Genomic DNA, 19,359 nt, shown 5'->3' with positions numbered 1-19,359 from the left:
GGCCGAGGAGGTACGTACGAGTCACTGAAGCGGCATGTATGACTGGCTACCGGTGACTCAGGGCAGGCCAATGCAGCGGCACCCATGGGCTAGAATTGCGGACGTGGGGATCAGACAATGAATCTCATCTCTTTACCCTTCGACTATGGATCCTAACAAACATCCCTGAAAAAAAGATGGACCCCAACAAACAGATCATTTTACTACCCACTACCAGACCAACCCAACCCAACGCAAACCCAGAAAATTTCCAAGTAGATCGATATATTGACTGACAGTTTTAACACTCATGTACGGCAGAGAAACTTACACTGTAATACTTCACATGGTTTTGACCACCCCTGAATATTACGTGAAGCATGTCTCCAATTGTATCCAATCTAGACAGAGTGGACTTTGTCTTAACATCAGCCTTAGCTTCACAACAAAATTCCTGAATATGCAGGAATAAAACAACCCAGCTAGCTACTTTGCAAAAACCATGAAATTCTATAGAAAGTTCATTGTGTTCAACTGAAAAAGTAACACATGAGTATAGAAAGAACTGTAGGTTTGGTAATAACTAATACAGAAGAAACTGGAGTTTATTGAATTGGAAAAAAGAATCACATAGAAAATCTATTACCTTCTTCGATTAGTAGAGAAGCACTATCAATATCTCAATAAGCTTTTTGGATATTTCACACATGATATTCAGTTCAGAGAGGCGGACATAGCTGAGGCAATGATGCGGCTCGCGTTCGTCTCACCGTTTATTACCTTACTCAAGCTGTAGAAAAGCAATATCAGTAGTATCAATAAGCATTTTTTGGATATTTCGGACATAATATTCGTTTTAGGGAGGAGGACATGGCCGAGGTGATGTCACGGTCAGGTACATCTCACAGCTATTACCCTCCTCAAGTAGTAGAGGTATAACATTCAGTTCAGAGAGGCGGCCATGGCCGAGCTGAGGTCATGTCGGTCTCACCGTCATGGGCTCAAAGAAATTACATTTGGATGTTATTATCGCTACACTGCATTATGAATTTATGATGGACAGAAAATCTAAAATATAAGGATTTACAATTTTGTCTTGTTGAGATGGCTTCCTAGAAAACATCTGTCATTTCTTTTTATTGCAACATCAGAGACCCTCCATTTACCATGAGAGTTCTTGGAGCTCATCATTCTTGATAATCTGAAACATGAACATGTAGTTGGTAAAACAACATCACTTAGTATTAAAGATGTGCATGATCGAGAAGTATAAGAGTTCCTGATTGTAACCTCAAGGTGTCCAAGCTCATCCGAGAGTGATAATCCTGAAATTTAATCTAGTGGTTTGCCCTTGATACATGCACATTTTCTTTATAACTTGGTAAGCGACAAAGATGGCATCCATGTATGAACTTTCAGGCAATAATCCTTGAGTGACAATCCAGAAACACAATCTAGTGGTTAATTTGCATTGAAAAATGCACACTATCTTGTTAAATTGTTAAACGATAGAGATGGCATTGTTGGTGTGAGCTTGTCCATCTCCGAACTTTTAAGCCAAATATAATGATGTCAATGATAAGCTCCTCCTATATGCATGGATTGGTAGGTGATCGATTAGGCCAATCGATCAAATCATCGTACATGGGCACCATGGCTATTTGAGCTAGCAGTGAGGGCTTTGGCCACTCCACACCGGTGAGTAGGCCGAGGAGGTACGTACAAGTCACTGAAGCGGCATGCATGACTGGTTACCAGTGACTCGGGCCAGGCCAGTGCGGCGGCTCGAATTACGGACGTGGGGATCAGACAATGAATCTCATCTCTTCACCCCTTCGACTATGGATCCTAACAAACATCCCTGAAAAAAAGATGGATCCCAACAAACAGATCATTTTACTACCCACTACCAGACCAACCCAACCCAACGCAACCCCAGAAAATTTCCAAGTAGATCCATATATCCATTGACCGTTTTAACACTCATGTAAGGCATAAAAACTTAAACTGTAACACTTCACATGGTTTTGACCACCCCTGAATATTACATGAAGCATATCTCCAATTGTTTCCAATCTAGATGCTATGATGATCCAGAGAAACGTGTGGTTTCTGAACCCATTGAGATAACCCAGGAATTTTGCTATTTCGATTTTGCAAGTCCTTGGGAACAGCGCAGCGATGGATAATTCCGTATTTACATAGGTCTAGTCCAGGGGACAAATCAATAGGAAATAATATTTGTGCCGGTGAATTGACGAAACTATGTCCTTTGCAGCTTTTTGTGCAGAGTGGACTTTGTCTTAACACCAGCTTTAGCTTCACAACAAAATTCCTGAATATGTAGGAATAAAACAACCCAGCTCAGCTACTTTGCAAGAACCATGAAATTCTATAGAAAGTTCATTGTGTTCAACTGAAAAAATAACACATGAGTATAGAAAGAACTACAGGTTTGATGATAACTAATCCAGAAGAAACTCGAGTGCATTGAATTGGAAAAAAGAATCGCATAGAAAAACTATTACTCCCTCTGTTCACTTTTATAAGACGTTTTAGACAGTTCAGACAGTGTCCAAAACAGTTCAAGGTCAGCTGTCTAAAATGTCATCTAAATAAGAACGGAGGGAGCACCTTCTTCTATTAGTAAAGAAGCACTATCAATATCTCAATAAGCTTTTTGGATATTTGAGACATGATATTCAATTCAGAGAGGCGGACATAGCTGAGACAATGATGTGGGTCGCGTTCGTCTCATGTTTATTACCTTACTCGAGCAGTAGAGAAGCAATTTCAATAATATCAATATAAGCTTTTTTGGATATTTCAGACATAGTATTCCTTTCAGGGAGGAGGACGTGGCCGAGGCGTCATGGTCAGGTACATCTCACAGCTATTACCCTCCTCAAGTAGTAGAGGCATAACATTCAGTTCAGAGAGGCGGACATGGCCGAGCCAAGGTCGCGTCTGTCTCGCCGTGGCAGGCTGATGACCGTCCCCAACTGCAAGAATAACAAAAAAAACATCAATTCACATTACAACTATTTCTACCACTCTACCTGTCAAATTACAGGGTCCTGATGTTTCCAGTTAGTAGTTCGGTGGATAGGCTGCCAAGGTCTACTCGAAACTGAAGTTTACAGACAAGAGAGAAAATGCATATAACAGAGGAAAGGAGAAGACATTGGCATCACAGACAAATATTTGCTAATCCAACCAATACGATGAGATGAAACTTCTAAAAGGGAGTAAAGGAGAAGGCATTAGAATCACGGACCTTCTCTGGTGTAGTAGTTGAGATTGGGATCGAGGTCAGATCCCCCAACCCACCAGCAGCGCCAGGGCCCGCTGCAACATGATCTCGGCCCTCCGAAGCCCATCTGGTTGCAGCCACTACGCCTCTCGTGCGCCTCCTCCTTCCTGTTTGCGCCGCCAGGGAGGGCGCCACGCGCGTGTGACCCCGCCGCCAGACAAGCTCCGGCAAGCGCCGCCGCGTCGATGAGCCCTTCCCCAGTTTCCTCCCATCTCCTCCCTCTCTCCCATATCTCCTCTGATTCCTCGCTGCGCCATTGATGCAGGAGCGGCCGCCGGTTCTTCGACGTGCACGAGCGCCTGCAGCCGCCCCCTGTCCAGCTCGTCGCCGGCACTGTCCAGCGGAGTGGAGGGACGCCGCTAGCAGGAGGAAGGGGAAAGGGATGGCGTGCAGCTGCGGTCGTGGGAGGGGAGATCAGCGGCGGCTAGGGTTATCGAGAGGACAGAGGAGTACATATCTGATGGAAACCATATGTTCAGTGGAAGCATGAAAACTGGACCGTGGGCCGTTGGATAGTAAGAGCGTGTTTGGGTTGCATCCTCACCACATTCTGACTGGCCTGACATTGTGCCTGAGTCTGATAGATAGGAGAAAGCAACTAGTTAACGAGCGCTACTTTTTCGGAGCCTCACAACGATCAGCGCCATTTAGCGTGCTCTCAGCTGTCCGCCACGTGTCATGCTCTGGGCGCTTCTTTAGGATTTTTTTTCTATTTTTTTCATGCGTTTTCGGCTTTTTAAATGGTAATTTTTCTTTCTTTTTTTACGTTTCGGTTTTTCACCGGTCTTCTTTAACTTTTGGACAAAAAAGTTCAAAAAAAAATTACGAAAAAAACGCGTTTATTTTCTTTCGCGAGAGTCACCATTTTGCTTCCTTGAAATGCACAGTTTTGCTTCGCGAGAGTCACGGTTGTGCCCCTCGGAAACGAAAAAACGTGTTTTTCTGTTTTTTTTCCTTTCACGAGAGGCACGGTTTGCTTTCAAAAGAGGCACGGTTGTGCTTTCGCAAGAGGCACCGCCGTGCCTCTCGAAAACGAAAAAACGCGTTTTCTGTTTTTTTCCCCTTCCGAGAGAGGCACGGTTTTGCTTCCGCGAGAGGCACGATTATGTTTTCACAAGAGGCACGGTCGTGCCTCCCGAGAACGGTAAAAAAAATTCTTTCACGAGAGGCACGGTTTTGCTTCCGCGAGAGACATGGTTGTGCTTTCGCGAGAGGCACGGTCGTGCCTCCTCGAAAAAGAACAAAAATGTGTTTTCTCTTTTTTTTCTTCTGCGAGAGGCACAGTTGTGATTTCGCGAGAGGCACGGGCGTGGTCTTTCGGAAAGGAAAAAACAGTGCTCCCGGTTCGTTTTTTCGTCCGGTTTTTTGTCTAGTTTTTCGTGAAAAAAGTTCGTCAAAACCTATCAACATGGGGTCTAGCTTTGAAGATCTCGACGCGAGGAATCTAACGGTGAAAACGGTTCAAGATTTGAACGCACGGTTTAAGAGATAAAACGTTTTGAATAAACGAATCTACGAAAACTCCCGTGACAAGTGGCGGGGAGTGATCTTTTGCATTGAGTACTCATGATACCCTGGAAAAATTCGCATCAGCGGAAATGGGCGCACACCCCTCGTTACTTCATGGGCCAGCCCATTTTACATGTTTTAGTCCTTTTTCAGTTAATTTCCGCTGGCGCACACCCCTCGTTCCTTCATGGGCCGGCCCATTTTACATGTTTTAGTCATTTTTCAGTTAATTTCCAAAAACTGTACATGTTTTAGTCCTTTTTCAGTTAATTTCCGCTGGCGCACACCCCTCGTTCCTTCATGGGCCGGCCCATTTTACATGTTTTAGTCATTTTTCAGTTAATTTCCAAAAACTGGTGACTCAAAGATTCGAACTCAAGACCTCTTTCTTTTGAAGCAAAGACAGTAACCACTTGGACTACTTCACCACTTGTGTCAACATTCTGTGTTTTCTCCATCTTATTCTTTATTCAGTTTGGAGAAGCCATTTTTTTCGATTCTCTTTGGTACGGTTTAGTTTGGTTTTTTATTTCCTTTTTCTTTTATTTTATTGTTTCTTTTTCAAAAAACAACGAACTTTTCTTAAACTTGATGAACTTTTTTTCATTTTCTATGAATTTTTTTTCAAATCCAATGAACTTTTTTCAAATTCGATGAACTTTTTCCAAATCGGTGAACTTTTTTAAAAAACAATGAACTTTTTTATAATTTTATGAACATTTTTTAAAATTTGATGATCTTTTTGTAATTAGATGAACTTTTTTCAAATAAATGAACTATTTTTTAAATTTTCGTGATTTATTTATGTTTGTGAACTTTTTTTTCAAAAACCCGTGAACTTTCTTGAATTCACTTTTTTTAGATTTCTGCGGTTTTTTCTCTTTTTTTTGAGAAGTCAACGGTTGAGGGGGGAACCGAGCGATTGGTCAGCTGCGCTCGAGCGGGAGGCAGGGGGAACCCAGCGACGGGGTGGGAGGGAGGGAACCGAGAGGCTCACCTTACATGGGCCGGCCCAGCACACAAGCGTCGTGTGCGCCCGTTCCTCAAGTGGCGCTGAAGGCGCCACTTAGGAGCTCCCAAAATTCTAGCCTGCTTGGCTGGATATCCGGTACTATAATTAGCCTGGCATAGGCTAGCCCAGGCGACCAGTTGGGGTGACTAGACATGCAGCCTGGCCCCTAACTACAGCCTGGATAGATATATTAGATAAAACTAGCAAATGAGCCTATGCGTTGCAACGGGTGAAAACACACACTTCCTAATCTAATAACCATGAGTCCAAACTTCAGTAGATCCATGTCCTTTATTTCAACACATGGCATCCCGTCTGTGTTTCTGTTTATCTTTCTTCCCACTCTCGTCGACGCTGGCCTCAGTGTTGGCATCAACACAACACTTTGAATGTTATTAATTTTAAGGCGTCTCCATCTCGGCATACGATACAAATAAGTCCGTGCGTTGCAACAGGTAAAAAACACTCACTAATCTAATAACCATGAATTCGTAGGTCCATGTCCTTTACTTCAACACATGGCATCCCATCTGTGTTCACACCATCACAACATATTTGAATGTTGTCAATCTTAAGTCGCCTCCCTTTGGGCATAACATGATAAATCTATTTTTTTCTGTGAAGTTTCTAGATATTGTTTTTGTTCCCCATTTTGGTTTTGCTGAAGTGTTCATTTTTAATTTGGAGCGGCACCGGTATGAAGAAAGACTGATCATGCACTATTGATTAAGATTTCATCGTAAGTAGCATTTTTTAAATGGTTAACATTTAAAAATAATTTCAGATTCAGATTCTACATATTTTTTTAATCAAATTTCATATATAACATGTTAAATTTGGAGTTAGGGTTAAAAAGCTATGGATTTTTAAAAAATCAATGAATATGTACTACAGGTTTATTAAAAAAAATTGAGGTTTTTTTTTGCAAAATAGCATAACGGACCAAGAATACCTATTTCTTTTATCAGTGGTTATAGATAATCATAAAGTAATGGCCCCATATAATATACTAATAGTTAGTAAATGCTCTACCACACTTTTATTTTTGGGGGGAGGGGGCAATGCTCTACCATGCTAACAATCACCATGCTACCAACCAAACATTTTGGGCATGTTTGGTTACCTTCTTTTTTACCCATTTGCATATTTGTCCCAGTTGGGCCTGGTTGAGCATATGTAGGCAAAAAACCAACATCTGCATGTTGATTGGTTGCCTGCATGTTCTCTCCCTGCATCGTAGCGATGCCTCTATGCATCGGCGTTTGGTTGCTCGCATTTTATGTCCTCACACGAGTGCACATTGTTTGGTTCCATACGAGCATAGAGTTGTGCTCACCTTGTACCCTACTTGGTGAGCTTATCAATACTACTACACCTTACACACATTCACACCGAGCACACCAACACCACAGCACTGCTATGACGATGAACTGGACGAAGATGATGAAGTTCTTCAGCCCTAATGGTCGATCCACCTTGCCAACCTCAACCTTGATGCATGAATGCTCTCGCACATACTTGGAGTAAGCATCTTCTGCCGCCTGCCTAGTCTTAAACCCTCCTCTGTGGTTGCTGTCGCCGTACCCTGAAACTTGTTTGTTGCAAGTTTCCCATGAATTGTAAACCCCTGGAACCCTACCTTCAAACACCACATACCACTTGCCCTAGCAGTGCAAATGAGCAATAAGTTCAAGCAACAAGCATTGGAACACACAAACAACAAGCAATGAAGAACTCTAGGAGCAAGCAATGGAGTAGAAGAGCATTAGTAAGCATGCATAACAAGTTCAACCTACCACTACTTTATGTCATCCTACCACCACATCCAGAAGAGGGTGTAATCCTACCACCGCAAGTTCATGATCACCGCGAGGATCACCGTGAGGGGTTAGTATATACTGATGACCCACAAATATAGGGGATCAATGTCACACCCCTAGTTCTAGTAATGCCTACTGCTAGTATCTGGTGTTGCATCATGTTTAAATTTCAGTTAAACTTGAAATGGGGATGTTCAAACCCTAGCACCAAACGAAATGCAACTAGGTTCAAAATAAAAATATTTTCAATGAACCTGAAATGCCCTTCAAAAATGTTCATCATCTTTGCCTTGGTCTAGAACCTCTGACAAAATTGGTTTACAATTTTCTAGGTCATCTTAAGGTCACTGGATTAAATCATACGCTATTTGCATTTGGGCATTTAAATGCTACTAATTATTTTAAATGTCCAAATAATCCAAACTGAAATGTTCCATGTTGGTTATATGCTAAACAGTGGGCATGAGCAGTTTGGTGATTTTTGAAAGTGCCTAAGCATTTTTAGAAAAGCCACAAAGTTACAGAAAAATAGAAAAACTGAAACAAAAAGAAGAGAGAGAGAAAAAGGATACCTACCTGGGCTTACCTCATGTGCAGCCCACTTGGACGGCCCATCTGGCTGGCCCAGCCCACCAGGGGCATGCCTGTCTTCTTCCCCATGCCAGCGCACGAAGCAGCTCGGTGGCGAGCGCCGACGTCGCGCTTGGCCACCTCCTGCTTGCTGCCGCCTCCCCGACGTCGCCCTGGAGACGCCATGCACCCCCCAAGCCCTCTCAGCCTCTCCCCGAGCTCCTCTCCTCCTCTGGCTCTCTCGCACGCAACCACCGAGCGCTGTCGTCGCCGCTGACGAGCACAACCGCGGCCATCGCCTCTCCCTTGCCTCTCTGTGCTGTCCAGAGGCTCCGCCTCGACGCCACGAAGCCCCAAGACGAAGCACGCGCCCGCGGGACGCCTGAAGCAACGCCATCATCCTCATCCTCGCCGTCGGACGCTGGAGATTCCCCTCGCCGCCCCGCTCGCTTCAGCCTCTCCTCGAGCTCGCCGACTCGCTCCTCGTGTTCACCGTGAGCTGCTGATCATCCTCCCAGAACTCGGCAGTGTTTTGTTGTAAGACTACTACGTGGTCATGCTTCTCTGGGACAGCGTGCTCACATGTATGTAGCAGAACTAGCTCATGTTTTGGAGCTTGCTATCGTAGTCCATTTCCCGAGAATCTTGCAACGTCATCTCGTCGATTTGTGTTGCAAACTTTCTTTTCAGACATGCTGAGTCTGGAATATCCTGTTACCAACCAGATCTGAATCTCAGGCAGATATGACGGTTGGAACTTTTCCAAGATCTATGATGTAGGTCCCGACAAGGTTGATGTTCTGGCCGACACACCTAGCCGAAAGATCTATCATTGTAGTATCTTGATTGAGCTATTTAACCATCTTCTCCATGAGGATTTAGTGCAACTTATTCTAGAAGTTGATCCTCAGGGGTCCTTGTGCTCTCGGTTTCCTCGATTATGCTAGAACCATTCAAGGGTGGAATCACTCTCGTTGAGTTATTCCCAGTTACCAGAATCATTCCCAGCAATTGCATTTTGTTCCCAGCTTGCACCTCAGTAATTACTGTTTAGGATCATCTTCAAAGGTGGTCCTACTATGGGTCCCATCCATCCCCGATGATAAGCAAAATCATCCATGGTGTTGTCTTCAACAAGGTAGTCCACATCATTCATTCTGGTATGAGTATGCCATTCTTTCGAATTCGTTCACACGATCATTTGTGATTGCCTTAGGCTGGTATAAAGAGTTTCAACGATCTTTGTATCAAAAGTAATTCTTTTTGCCACTTAAGGGAATAGTTCTTCGAGTCACCTTCCCTATGGTGCCCCGTTATGGAATCATGGCAATTTTTCCTCGCTACTTTGAAACCCTAGTCAAATTGTTTCTTCCGTACCTCCTGATGCATGTTTTGCCTCTCAGCTCCAGAGATGTTTCTATGTCCCATTCCGTGAGTTGATCTTGTGATCATTAAGATGATCCTAAGTTGCTCGAACCTCAAGAAGATTGATTCTTCTAAAATTCCCCCTTTCTATTCGTTGTCATGTTGGTTGTAGTTCTCAAAGCAAGACGTCGAGGTCAAGGTGATGCAATGAATCAACATCCTTGAGATGACATTTGGATCATGAAGAATCGTGATTGGCTTTGTGTCCCCTCTGTCTACTTACCCTATGCCTGAATCTCGGGACGAGATTCTTGTTTAGTGGGGGTGAGTTGTCACATCCCTAGTTCTAGTAATGCCTAGTGCTAGCATCTGGTGTTGCATCATGTTTAAATTTCAGTTAAACTTGAAATGGGGATGTTCAAACCCCAGCACCAAACGAAATGCAACTAGGTTCAAAATAAAAATATTTTCAATGAACCTGAAATGCCCTTCAAAAATGTTCATCATCTTTGCCTTGGTCTAGAACCTCTGACAAAATTGGTTCACAATTTTCTAGGTCATCTTAAGGTCACTGGATTAAATCATATGCTATTTGCATTTGGGCATTTAAATGCTAGTACTAAATATTTTAAATGTCCAAATAATCCTAAACTGAAATGTTCCATGTTGGTTATATGCTAAACAGTGGGCATGAGCAGTTTGGTGATTTTTGAAAGTGCCTAAGCATTTTTAGAAAAACCACAAAGTTACAGAAAAATAGAAAAACTGAAACAAAAATAAGAGAGAGAGAGAGAAAGGATACCTACCTGGGCTTACCTCCTGTGCAGCCCACTTGGACGGCCCATCTGGCTGGCCCAGCCCACCAGGGGCATGCCTGTCTCCTTCCCCATGCCAGCGCACGAAGCAGCTCGGTGGCGAGCGCCGACGTCGCGCTTGGCCACCTACTGCTTGTTGCGGCCTCCCCGACGTCGCCCTGGAGACGCCACGCACCCCCAGGCCCTCTCAGCCTCTCCCCGAGCTCCTCTCCTCCTCTGGCTCTCTCGCACGCAACCACCGAGCGCTGTCATCGCCGCCGACGAGCACAACCGCGGCCATCGCCTCTCCCTCGCCTCTCCGTGCTGTCCAGAGGCTCCGCCTCGACGCCACGGAGCCCCAAGACGAAGCACGCGCCCGCGGGACGCCCGAAGCGACGCCATCATCCTCATCCTCGCCGTCGGACGCCGGAGATTCCCCTCGCCGCCCCGCTCGCTTCAGCCTCTCCCCGAGCTCGCCGACTCGCTCCTCGTGTTCACCGTGAGCTGCTGATCATCCTCCCCCTCTCCGTTTTCTCTCTTGCACTCCGTAGCCACCGCAGCCCTCTCGCCCGACTGCGCCGCCGCCTGCACTCGTCGCCGACGCAGCTCCGGTGACCATTTGGTCCTGGGCGTGCGTCCAACATGCTCACCATCGCGCGTAGAGCCTCCCTAGCACCTCGCTGCACTCGTCTACGCACCGCAGCACCGAGCCCGCGAACCCCCGAACGCCGGCCGCCGCATTCGTGCTCGCCGCCGTCGACTCAGGCCACCCCAGCTCCAGCCACTACCTCCATTCGATGCGCCTCACTTCCAGGAGCATGTAGGAACAAACCGCGCGGCGAATGGCGCCCTGAGCAGCGTTTCCGCAGCTCGCCGCCGCGTCTGGCCTCGCCGGCGTCATGTCGCCGGTGGGTTTGACCCATTTGACCATGTGGGCCCCGCCCCTGGTCAAACCTAGATTAGGAGTTAAACTAATACTAATTTAGTTAGTTTAGCTAACCACTGACACGCGGGACCCACCGGTCAGTTTGACCTGGACCGGCCCCGTTGACCGCTGACGTCACAATGACACAATGCTGACGCAATAAAGTATTTTCTGGATTTAGTTATAATCAGGAAATTCCAGAAAATGTAGCAAACTTCAAAAATTCATAGAAATTAATGTGTAACTCCAAATGAAAAGATTTGTATATGAAAAATGATCAGAAAAAATCCAAACTTTCCATCTCTACTAGTTTCATGCATGTTAGAACACTTTAACCTTGCTGTTTAGGTGAAACAAGTTAATGCACTAATATGACCTCTTATTTTGGGTTTGCATTTGAATCCTTGATTCAAATGAACTCAAACTAATCTGTTCTACGTTACATTAGCCAAAACACACTCATTTTGCCATGTCATTGCACACATCATATTGTTGCATATTGCCATGTGATGATTGTGTTTCGATGTGTTCTTCGTGGTAGGTTCTGCCTCCGAGGATATTCGCGAGTATCCAACTAAAGGGCAGTATCCTACTACCACTCCACCAGGCAAGCAAAACCCCCTTGTTCATTCCGATACAATCCCACTCTCTCGCTCCTGCTCTCTTTTACTGCATTAGGACAACAACGATTCAACTGTTACATGCTGCGGTAGCTGAACCCCTTTTCCTTTGCATGACCTGTCATTGCCATAGTAAATAGATGAAACCCACTAGCATGAATAGGAGTTGTTTGAGCCCTGATGTGCCTAGTCATTCATGCTTGTTTGTCATGCCTGCTACTGCTTAGAGTTGAGTCAGGTCTGATTCATCGGGGATGAATTGGAATGGTGATGAACATGTCCTACTGTGTGTGAGCTAAGTGTGTGAACACGATTTGGTAAAGGTAGCGGTGAGAGGCCATGTAGGAGTACATGGTGGGTTGTCTCATTGAAACCGTCCTTAGGAACTGAGTTCTGTGTTTGTGATCCATGAACAGCTACTACCACACGTTGGGCCCTGAAATATGACCCCGCTCGACTTATTAACCGCCCTTGTCCTCTGTCCAGGAGTTGCAACTAGTTTCTGGTGTTTATAGGATATGTGTTGGAGGCCGTGCGTAGCGCTGACCCTAGGGGTGGGCTATGATGCGGTAGATACACCGTGGCACGGTGTACCGGGCGCCCGTTTGGTGTCCCGGGAACCCTGCACACATCGTTTGGGGCTGTGAGCGAAACCCCGGCCAGATCTCCTCGCGGATAGAACCTGAATAGGCGATAAACCTGGACTAGAGACTTGTGTGGTTAGTTAGGTCGTGGTCTACACCCACGTCGGCTTTCGCTTGAAGTCTGCCGAGCACATGTCGTGTGCGGACGCTAAGTGGTGGAAACATGTGTGAAGAAGTACACCCCTGCAGGGTTATAAATGATCTATTCGAATAGCCGTGTCCGCGGTAAAGGACTTCTGGGTTGCCTATAACAGTTCATAGACAAGTGAAAGTGGATACTCTAAAACTCGCAAGATAAGCGTGAGTGCTATGGATGGCCTCCTCGTAGTGAGACGGGAGCGGATCCATAGTGGTGTATTGTTATGGTGAATATGTGGACTCGTGTGCGCCACCTCAAAAGAGTTACTTGCAGTCGTAGTTTAGGATAGCCACCGAGTCAAAGCTGGCTTGCTGCAGTTAAACTCCACCACCCCCTTTTGATACCGATGCATATGTAGTTAGTTCTGATGTAAGTCTTGCTGGGTACATTTGTACTCACGTTTGCTTAATTTATGTTTTGCAGAGAGACTTCAGTCTCGCTAGTAGCACCACGTGGACTTCGACGTTTAGCTTGTTACCTCAGCTACGATCTTGTGCCCTTGGCAGGATCTTGTAGATAGTCAGGCTTCTCAACCTTTTTCATTTGTAGATGTCTGTACTCAGACATGTTAAGCTTCCGCATGTGCTTTGACTTGTATGCTCTGAATGCTGGGTCGAGAGGCCCATGTTTGTAATATCTCGCTCCTCGGAGCCTAATGAATAAATACTCTGAGTCGTAGAGTCTTGTTGTGATGCCATGTTGTATTTGCACATATCGGGCATATTATGTGTATGATTGAAATGCTTGGTATGTGTGGGATCTGACAACCTAGTTGTTTATCCTTGGTAGCCTCTCTTATGGGGAAATGTAGTCTTGTGCTTCCATGAGCCATAGTAGTCCGCTACAGCCCGGTTCACCGGAGTCCTGCTAGCCCAGCACTACTGCTCCGGAACACTTGACTGGCCGGCATGTGATTCACTTCGTTCCTGTGTCTGTCCCTTCGGGGAAATGTCACGCGATGACATCCGGAGTCCTGTTAGCCCAGTGCTACAGCCCGGATTCACACGCTGCTGACCGACATGCTCGATGTTGATTCATGTATGCCTGTCCCCGTAAGTTAGTGCTACTTTGGGTTCACGACTAGTCATGTCGGCCCGGGTTCTCTTTCATATGGATGCTAGCGACACTATCATATACGTGAGCCAAAAGGCACAAATGGTCCCGGGCCATGGTAAGGCGACACCCGTGGGAATACCGTGCGTGAGGCCGCAAAGTGATATGAGGTGTTACAGGCTAGATCGGTGTGATTTAGAATCGGGGTCCTGACAGCTTTGGTATCAGAGCCTGACTGCCTGTAGGATTACCGAGCCAAACTGGTCGAAGTTGAGTCTAGAAATTCTTTACTTATGTAAGGGAATTGATTGTGGAAGGGAACGTAAGGCTCTTTTTACTCCTTTACCTTATGCCCTACTGATCTGAGTCAACCTGTTCTCTTCTACGGGGATTAAGAACTAGGCTTCTCATCTTTCTATCAGGATCACGTGTTACTAATCTGTAGACTCATAGGATTGATGGATTCAAGCCCCAGTTCAGTTTCTACTACTTCTGTATGTTCATAGCTGGTCTCAGAACCTTGATATTGTGATGTTGAGTGGTTATGCCACCATTTCTGTAGGATGTCTTAAATCTTTTCGAGCATTTACAGCCGTTATGCTGTCCGAGTCATCCCAGGTTTCTAAACAATCTGATGCACTTGCAAATCCTTTCCCTCTAGTTTTGATGTTCTTTTGGGCCAGGTTAATCACACTAATTGCTGAGTTAAGGTATTCTATTGCCTCGACATATATGTTGGAATTATTATTATGACCCTAGGTGTTTTAGGGAATCACCTAGTAATCTAACCATGTTTTGTGTTCCCGATGTGATGATTTTGGCCACCATTCTCGAAAGCATCCCGTGATGCCATTTAGTAGTAGGTATTCTATTCCTGGGTTCTTGAACCCGAGATTCACTCCACTCCCCTCATGTTGATAGTGTTTGCTAGATCCTTTAGGATATTAGTAACCTTTCCGATAGTCCTCGAGGTCCGTGGTATTTCCTTCTTCCAAATACCATGAACTGCTTATGGCAGAAGTTCTTTGAACCAAAAGATCACAACCAGAGTGCTCTTAATGAGTTCTCCATTCTACATTGTGAATCTGCCAGTCCTACCTCTCTGCATGGATTATCTGGAAGAAACCTGTTGAATTTGTTCGACATACTAATCCATGCATCCACAACTCAGAAATTTATATGTTCCTTTGAGTTGTCCCTCTTTAGTTATTTTCTGGCCCTCGTCTGTCAATTGATAATCAAGAGTATGTGTGCATTTATTCATCGATGCCTATTACTCTTGTGGCCCGTCAAGCCATTCTATTCCGGAATGACTAGGAGAAACAAACTCCAGTACCTCGTCCATTTCTAGGATTGGGTCAAAGTAGTTGTATTCCGCAGATCCAAATGCCAATCCAGCTTTTGATCTGTTCTACCTTGGAATGTTACCATCTTTATGTCAAGAATTTCATGAGAATTGCACCACATCTTATGGATTCTTGCCGCAGTGATACTTCTCGCCATCATTATTCATTCCTCGGTTCCCGTGTTATTGTAACCGGAATGCTGACAAGTGAACTATGATGCGTGGAATCAATACTCCTAGCAACCCTGTTGCTTCGTAGTTAATGGACAGTACTCACTCTTAGCGTGCTGGTTATGGAATCATCGTCCTAAGACTAATCGTGTTACCTAGTCCTTATTTCCTGGTGCACTCTTCGATCAACGAGTTAGGATTTTGCCAAACCCTTGCTCTTTTGATCATATTGTCTTGCCCTGAAAAGCAAGATTGTTCTTGAGCTTAGTAACATACCGGTGGTTCATGATGTTCCGAATATCTTCTCGGAGGTATCACCAGGTTGTCACCTGACCGCTATGTTGAGCTCGTGATCAAGTTGGTTTCTTGCAGCCACCCCTTTCTCCAAGAATCTATGTCGGATACCCTGAGCTAGTTGGTTAAGCTAAACAACAACTTGGAGAGTTGGAAGATAAAAGCTTGTCCGACTTAGTTCATTTTAAGGGATATCTTGTATGTGTCTTGAATAAAGATGGTATTTTCATCAATTGACCCTCGTGATCAGTTAATGGACCTATCATCTTAACCAAACTTTGATTTGAGTATGGGCTATCATCAAATCAAATCAGAACCAACGATGTTCGTAATGTTGTCTTATCCGTGGTTGTTTCCTCGAGCATACACCATTATATCTTTTGGTCTGACCAATGCTATCATCTTGTCCACATAATCATGTAACTCCATCTTATGGAAATCTTGATAAATTATTGCTGAGCCCATCGACAACATATTTATCTTGTCCATGATTCATGTTGAACATTTAGGTTAGTATTGGGAACTTTTGTAAGCATTTCTTCATGTTAGCTCATGAACCATATGTCTGGATGAAAGTAGTGACTTCCTCTAAGTTCACGTGCATTAGGTGCAAGTTGCCGCCGTGAACTCAAGAAAGATTGTTTTGTTTTGCTTCCTCTGGAATCATCCCAAGTCAGTCATGCATATGTGCGAAGTATTCTGTGGCTTGGAGACTTGCAACCTTCATTCTACAAGTATCCCTAGCACACCAAGCCACTGATTGAATTGTTCTAGGAGAAGAAGTTCCTTCTTAAGAGCATGCCTTATGCAAGGACTTTGATATCCTCGTTGATGGTTCCCAACCAGAACTCGGTAGTGTTTTGTTGTAAGACTACTACGTGGTCATGCTTGTCCGGGATAGCGTGCTCACATGTATGTAGCAGAACCAGCTCATGTTTTGGAGCTTGCTATCGTAGTCCATTTCCCGAGAATCTCGCAACGTCATCTCGTCGATTTATGTTGCAAACTTTCTTTTTAGACATGCTGAGTCTGGAATATCCTGTTACCAACCAGATCTGAATCTCAGGCAGATATGACGGTTGGAACTTTTCCAAGATCTATGATGTAGGTCCCGAAAAGGTTGATGTTCTGGCCGACACACCTAGCCGGAAGATCTATCATTGTAGTATCTTGATTGAGCTATTTAACCATCTTCTCCATGAGGATTTAGTGCAACTTATTCTAGAAGTTGATCCTCAGGGGTCCTTGTGCTCTCGGTTTCCTCGATTATGCTAGAACCATTCAAGGGTGGAATCACTCTCGTTGAGTTATTCCCAGTTACCAGAATCATTCCCAGCAATTGCATTTTGTTCCCAGCTTGCACCTCAGTAATTACTGTTTAGGATCATCTTCAAAGGTGGTCCTACTATGGGTCCCATCCATCCCCGATGATAAGAGAAATCATCCATGGTGTTGTCTTCAACAAGGTAGCCCACATCATTCATTCTGGTATGAGTATGCCATTCTTTCGAATTCGTTCACACGATCGTTTGTGATTGCCTTAGGCTGGTATAAAGAGTTTCAACGATCTTTGTATCAAAAGTAATTCTTTTTGCCACTTAAGGGAATAGTTCTTCGAGTCACCTTCCCTATGGTGCCCCGTTATGGAATCATGACAATTTTTCCTCGCTACTTTGAAACCCTAGTCAAATTGTTTCTTCCGTCCCTCCTGATGCATGTTTTGCCTCTCAGCTCCAGAGATGTTTCTATGTTGTAACACCCCGAAATTTTTACCTTGTTTTATTAATTAAAATTTTGCCAGGAAATTAAATTTTTATTTTCTGGATTTATCGTTTGATTTCAGAACCTCTCTTTTCTTTAATATTGTGGAGTTTTTACCTCAAGTGGAAACTTTCCAAAAGTATTATTGGACTTGTATACTCTCTCAATAAAACAATTCTTTACCAGTGGATTTATTTGCATAGTTGTTTTTCCTGAGCTTTATTCTTTTAAAATGATTTTTCATAACTTTGGAGCCTCTTTTGCACTGCAACCATTTGATAAATGCATTTAAAATTTTCACCAAAATTTGGGGATGTCATGTGGTGTTTTTAAATCACCCTGATGCAAAAATATCTTTTATTCATTGGAGATTTTGAGCTCTACCCTTAATTTTCAAATCTGGTCCAGTAGGTAGTTTTGCACTACAACCTAGTTAAATATTTCTTTAAAAATTCTTCCAAGTGTTTGGAGATGTCAGTAGATGCATATAATTCAACTTCATGCAAGAACCCATGAGTGTTCTTTGAAAAATTTGAGCAAATCATCCTCTTTTGCTCTCGGGTCCAGTTTGGCTTTTTCTACTGCAACCCTAATTTATTTTGCTCTAGTGCCCATGAGCTTTTTCCTGCTTGTAGTCCTCCCTACAAAACCCTTAAGTCGAGGAGGATGGACCCATTGGAGTATTTTTGGTTCATGAGATGATAGCTTTTAGTTTATGCTCAAAATTGGTTTTCTCAAATATTTTCACTAACAAGTTTCTGGTCTTGACCAACTAACCTTGCCACCCTCTTTATCATCTAAAGAGACACTGGTCTGGAGTTTTTGGCCACCCCAAGAGTTGCCTAGATGCCCATGGCATTCTGTCGAGCACCTTGCGTTCATGGACAGCTTTCGCATAGTTTTATGTTTGCACTATGATCTTGCCCCTCTGGACAAACCAGCATGTCCACTAGTCTCCTAGCCGCCACTGACCCAGGCCTGCTAATCCTCAGCCTCATCCTAATCCTCTAGCACGCCCTGGCATTACGTCGAGCACGTAGCGTGCGTGCGCTGGGCGCGCCCAGAGCGCGCGTTTTGCACGTGCGTGCGCACGGGTCGCCGCGTCCCGCCCCTGGCCCTTGCTCGCCTGCAGAGCCACGCCCTGCCCTCGCCCGCTCGCCAGAACCCTCCAAGCCACCCTGGTGCCCTGCAGCGCCACCGTCAGAGCTCCCTTGGCGGCACGCCGGCGTCGGCAGCAGCTCCTGCCGTGGACGGCGCCACCCAAGCCACCCCCGCGCGCCAGCTGCCCCCTGGAACAGCTCGAGCTCATCCACAAACTCGTCGGCAAGCGCTCGTCGCCGCCACGTCGCCCTGCAGCTACAGAATGGCGGTCGCCGGCGTTCTTATCCACGGCCGCCGCGGAACCGACCCCCAACCGCCTATAAAAGGGACCCCGAGCTCGACCAGGCACCCAGGCGACCTCAAGCCACTCCACCAAAGCCCCCACGGCCAGCCAGCAACGGCGAGAGGCCGTCTTCCCCATCTCTGGCAGGTTCGGCCGCCGCCGCCCTCCGGTCCATTTCGTCACAAGCAGGGCATCCCTAGTCCTTCCAGCGCCACCGTCCGACTCCCCTTGACCGTGCGGAGCTGCCCAGCACCTCAAACTCGCTCGGGAACCACCGTAGCGCGAAGTCCCAATTCTCCCGAAGCCGCCGTCCGCCGCGAAACTCGCCGCCGGCGACTCCCTCCGTCCCCGCCACCCTCTCGACCACCGGGTGGACCGCCCTGGAACCGCGGATCCATCCCTGCCCTCCGGAGCCCGCGAGGAGCCGGCAATCGCCGGCGTCGATCGCCGGAGTCCCACCTCCGCTCGGGCAGAGGAAGAGGAGGGAGAGGCGACTGGTCAAACCTGACCAGTGGGCCCCGTGGACCCACTGTCAGTGACCCCGAGCCGGCCCGCGCTATTTTAAGTGAAAGCGTAAACCCAGAAGTACGTCTCCTCCGTCTCGAAAACGTATTTCTATTCGAACCGTTTTCTTTTCTGTTTTATTTAAAAATAGAACTTT

At 45.6% G+C, this 19,359-nt stretch overlaps 2 long non-coding RNA genes across 2 annotated transcripts; both read right to left on the bottom strand.

Annotated features, from left to right (window-relative positions):
* Window positions 1-483: 483 nt before the first annotated feature.
* Window positions 484-1,544, bottom strand: LOC141023449 (uncharacterized). The gene is made up of 3 exons (XR_012184960.1): window positions 1,270-1,544; window positions 1,067-1,180; window positions 484-769 (listed from the first exon to the last, which is right to left on the bottom strand). It is a non-coding gene; the product is annotated as an uncharacterized lncRNA (long non-coding RNA).
* Window positions 1,545-2,759: 1,215 nt separating this feature from the next.
* LOC141023448 (uncharacterized) lies at window positions 2,760-3,541 on the bottom strand. Its single transcript, XR_012184959.1, has 2 exons — window positions 3,257-3,541; window positions 2,760-2,981 (listed from the first exon to the last, which is right to left on the bottom strand). It is a non-coding gene; the product is annotated as an uncharacterized lncRNA (long non-coding RNA).
* Window positions 3,542-19,359: the final 15,818 nt, after the last annotated feature.

This window comes from Aegilops tauschii, chromosome 5, assembly GCF_002575655.3.
Source record: "Aegilops tauschii subsp. strangulata cultivar AL8/78 chromosome 5, Aet v6.0, whole genome shotgun sequence".
Classification (NCBI taxonomy): Eukaryota; Viridiplantae; Streptophyta; class Magnoliopsida; order Poales; family Poaceae; genus Aegilops; species Aegilops tauschii.
Note: the sequence above shows the minus strand (reverse complement) of the source record. Positions and strands in the feature narration are given on the sequence as shown.